The sequence below is a fragment of the Colobus angolensis genome, unplaced genomic scaffold (assembly GCF_000951035.1).
Source record: "Colobus angolensis palliatus isolate OR3802 unplaced genomic scaffold, Cang.pa_1.0 Scaffold249, whole genome shotgun sequence".
In the NCBI taxonomy this organism is placed as follows: domain Eukaryota; kingdom Metazoa; phylum Chordata; class Mammalia; order Primates; family Cercopithecidae; genus Colobus; species Colobus angolensis.
In genome coordinates, this window is record NW_012115699.1 from 4,376,745 (window position 1) to 4,381,359 (window position 4,615).

At 39.2% G+C, this 4,615-nt stretch overlaps 1 pseudogene across 1 annotated transcript; it reads right to left on the reverse strand.

Moving 5' to 3' along the window:
* Positions 1 to 2,117: 2,117 nt before the first annotated feature.
* Positions 2,118 to 4,323, reverse strand: LOC105514630 (annotated as a pseudogene). The gene has a single exon (XR_001002212.1). The product of XR_001002212.1 is annotated as a phosphoserine aminotransferase pseudogene (transcript).
* Positions 4,324 to 4,615: the final 292 nt, after the last annotated feature.

A 4,615-nucleotide genomic window follows, 5' to 3' on the forward strand; every position in this document is an offset into this window, starting at 1 on the left:
CAAGACCATCCTGGCTAACACAGTGAAACCCCATCTCTACTAAAAATACAAAAAAATTAGCCAGGCATGGTGACAGGTGCCTGTAGTCCCAGTTTTCAGGAGACTGAGGCAGGAGAATGACATGAACCTGGAAGGCAGAGCTTGCAGTGAGCCAAGATTATGCCACTGCACTCCAGTCTGGGCTACAGAGTGAGACTCCAGTTGAAAAAAAAAAAAAAAGAAGGAAAGAAAAAAAGAAAGACAGAGAGAGGAAAGAAATAAACTGGACCTTACACACTTCACAAAAAATAACTCAAAATTAACCATAGACCTAATTCTAAAATACAAAATTATACAAATACTTGAAAATAACATAAAAGAATAGGTACGGCGATGTCTTTCCAGATATAACTCCAAAAGCACAATCCATGGAATAAATTATCAATAAGCTGAAATTCATTAAAATTAAAATCTTCTGCTTTATGAAAGACACTGCTAAGGAAATGAGAAGACAAGCCACAAACTCAAAGAAAATATTTGCAAAAGATATATGTGATAAAGGATTGTTATCCCAAATACATACAGAATCTTCCAATAGCAACAACTGAATAAAAAAAAATGCACAAAATACCTGAACAGACACCTCACCAGAAAATACATACAGAGGGAAAGCAAGCATATGAAAAGATGCTCCACATCCTATGTCATCAGGGAAATGCAATTTAAAACAAGAATGAGATTCACTACACATATATTAGAACAAACACAATCCAAAGCACTAATGACAACCAATGGTGTTAAGGATGTAGAGCAATATGAACTCTCATTAATTGCTAGTGGGAATATAGAATGGTTCTTGTTTTAAGAACCATTTGTTCTTAAATGGTGGACAGAAAGCAAGCAAGATATTTTTGTGTCTCTTCTTTTTTTTTTTTTTTTTTTTTTTGAGACGGAGTCTCACACTATCGCCCAGGCTGGAGTGCAGTGGCCAGATCTCAGCTCACTGCAAGCTCCGCCTCTGGGTTTACACCATTCTCCTGCCTCAGCCTCTGGAGTAGCTGGGACTACAGGCGCCCACCACCTCGCCCGGCTAGTTTTTTGTATTTTTTAGTAGAGATAGGGTTTCACGGTGTTAGCCAGGATGGTCTCGATCTCCTGACCTCGTGATCCACCCGTCTCGGCCTCCCAAAGTGCTGGGATTACAGGCTTGAGCCACCGCGCCCAGCCTATGTCTCTTCTTATAAGGGTACTAATCCCATCATGAGGGTCCTACACTTATGCCATCATCTAAACATAATTATCTATCAAAAGCCCCACCTCTAAATACCATCACATTGGGAATTAGCCCTTCAGTGTATGAATTTTGGGGAGACAAAGTTGAGTCCATAGCAGCTACTTGAGAAGACATTTGGCATTTTTCTAAGCATGCTGTTGTTACAATCCAACAATTGTGCTTTTTGGTATTTATCCAAATGATTTAACAACTTATTTCCACACAAAATCCTGCACAAAGAAGTTTATAACAGTTGTATACACAATTGCCAAAACTTTGAAGTAATCAAAATGTCCTTCAAGATGAATGAGCAAATAAACTGTGGCTCATCCAGACAAAGGAATATTCTTCAGTACTGAAAATAAGTGAACTCTCAAGCCAATGAAAAGACTTAGAGGAAACTTAAATGAATAATATTAAGTGAAAGACGGCCATTTGAAAATGCTGCATGCTGCATTATTCCAACTATATGATATTCTGGAAACCCCAGCATTATTTTACCTATGGTTTATTGTCCTTTCTCTTCCTCCCTCCCTACCACTTCTCCATTCACATCTGGAGACAAAACACCGTCTCTCCCATGAGGGATTTCTCAGAATTCTGGTCTTAGGTTTTCAGATATTTCATTTTTGAACTCACTTTTGTGTTATCTTTAGGCATGACTTCCAGGAAGAAGAAAAACAGGGGCCTATTATTTTTTATGCCATGTCTTCAGGAAATGAAAGTTTCTAAATTTGGTTTATTTTTAATGCTATTTAAATAAATTTTCTATTGTCAATTTAATACCATCTACTACCAGATTGCTCCTCCTCATTTGCAAATTTTGCCCAGAACCAAATTTGTTACACTGTTCTTATTTTTTTTAAGATGTTTTAGGACTTTAATGTTCCTTACATATTCAACATAAAATACTGACAATAGATAAACAATAGGGGAAAGACTTTTCAGCAAAGTATCACTCTCGTCCTCAAACATTACAAAGAAAACAGTCAAGAGAACAAAGGATAAGGTAATTTAACAGAAATGCTTAGTTTAATGGCATAATTGAAAAACAACAAACCAATCAACTTTCTCTTCTACTTATGGAAAGAACAGTAAAAATAAATCAAGAACTTCTAGATCTTATTCATAAAACAGCTTAGAAAGAGGAAGGGGAAGACTGAGGAGGGGGTGAAACTGTTGCTAATGGAGTAACGCACAAGGTCAAGGATTTAATAAATTCTAAAAGTGTCTACATGTATCACTGATAACCATATTATTAGAAATATAAATGTATAGAAATATAAAGTATATGGTATTAAAAACAGACCTTGCTAATATAAACATATATAAAGTATGTCACTTCTCTTGTAATAACAGTATAAAGATCAATCTACAGTTTGCCCTTTGCCTGGTACTCTTAAACCACTCCTCCAATGGTCAATACTGACCTTGAATCAACAGCTGCTGAACCAAGGAGACCTCACAGATGTCTAGATTCAGCACCTAGAGGGCCCCACCTACGCTCTATGCTGGGTGTTCCCATGACTCCAGAAATAATTAATTGCAACTTGCATTATTAAGTCCACAGGCAAGTTTGAAATCTAACTAGAAATAGTAGCAGCAAAGGCAAAACAAGTGGGAATTTGTTAGAAAAGCAACAAAATTTCTTAAATTGCTTCCAGTTCAAGTCAGAATTAAGGTGAACATTATGTCCCATCAGCTTTACAGAGCTGTAGATGTTTTGCTGTTGTTCTTTCAAGAAAGAAGAGTCTACAATAAACATGTTCATTTGAGAAAAATACTGTGTGTGTGGCTGTGTGTAGCCATCCCCAAGTTACTTTAAACTTTGTATGTTGTTCAAGAACAGAGTTTATCCTGGATAGGATGAGTTCATAGCTGATGCATCTCCCAAAAATTTTTCATGAAGGTGGCCAGTTTCTGAACATCTTCAATCATGACAGCATTATACTGAGAGGCCTGGATGCCTCCCACAGACCTATGCCTTTTCAAGGACAATATAATGAGTTCAAGAGCTTTCTCAAGAAATCTTTTTTCTAGAGCATCATCTCCTTTGACATTGCCAATGCAGAAAGGAATACTCATCTTGCTTTTATTTGGGGGCTCCACTGGACATACGTAGAATCCTTGAGAATTATCAATAATCTCATAAATCATTTGAGATTTGAGATTTGATGGAACTAAGTTTCTCCATGGCCGCGGCACCTCCACTGTTTTTAATCCACTCCAGGACCAAGCCCATGATGTAGATGCTGAAACATAGAGGCCTGTTGTACAAGGAGCTGTTTCCAGACTGCACCTTGTATTCCAGGACCGAGGGGCACTCTCGAAAGGCAAACTCCAGCAGGTTATCAGGGACAATCACCATGGTGACTGCAGCAGAGCCAACATTCTTCTGGGTACCAGCAAAAATCACATCAAACTTGGAAACATCCACTGGCTTGGACAGGAAGTTTAAGGACGTGTCACAAACCAGTACTGCTCCCTTGATATCGGGTATAAAGTCAAACTCCACACCATGCACCGTCTCATTTGCTCAATAGTACACGTAGGAGGCAGCCAGGTTGAGGTTCCAGGTGCTTGGATCTGGAATTTTTGTATAACTCCCAACTTTAGGGTGAACAATATTTATAGTCCCAAACTTCTTGGCTTCTGCAGCCTTAGCTGATCAAGCTCCTGTCACCACGTAGTCCACACACCTTCCTGCTTTCAAGTCAGTCAGGTTTAAGGGGACAGCACTGAACTGGCCGGACCCACCTCCTTGCACAAAAATCACCTTATAGTTATCTGGAACGGCTAGCAATTCCCGCACAAGATTCTCTGTATTGTTAATAATCTTGGCAAAATCTGATGACCTGTGACTCATTTCAAGAACACTAATGCCAACTCCTTTGTAGTCTAATAATTCCTTTTGTATCTCTAACAACACTGAGTGCGGCAGCTTGGCGAGACCAGGCCCAAAGTTGACCACCTGCCTCGGGGAGTCCATGGTGCGTCAGCGAGGGCGGCGAGTCAGCCCAAGGAGGACCGAACACCTGAATGGCTAGCGTTCCCGGCCACTGCGGTGAGAGTCTACACTGTTCTTATTTTTTCAGTTTCAGATATTTACCAACAGTGCTTCTCCAAGTGTTGGACAAATAGAATTTATTTGAACTTACAGATTTTGACATGCTTGTTTACAACCATCTTTTTGATTTGAATGTCATTCTAGTTTATGGGGGAAGTATGAAATGAAAAGTATTCTTAAAAATGTTTTATTGGCTCATACCTGTAATCCCAGTACTCTGAGAGGTTGAGGTGGGCAAAACATTTGAGGTCAGGAGTCCGAGACCAGCCTGATCAACAGGCTGAAACCCTGTCTCT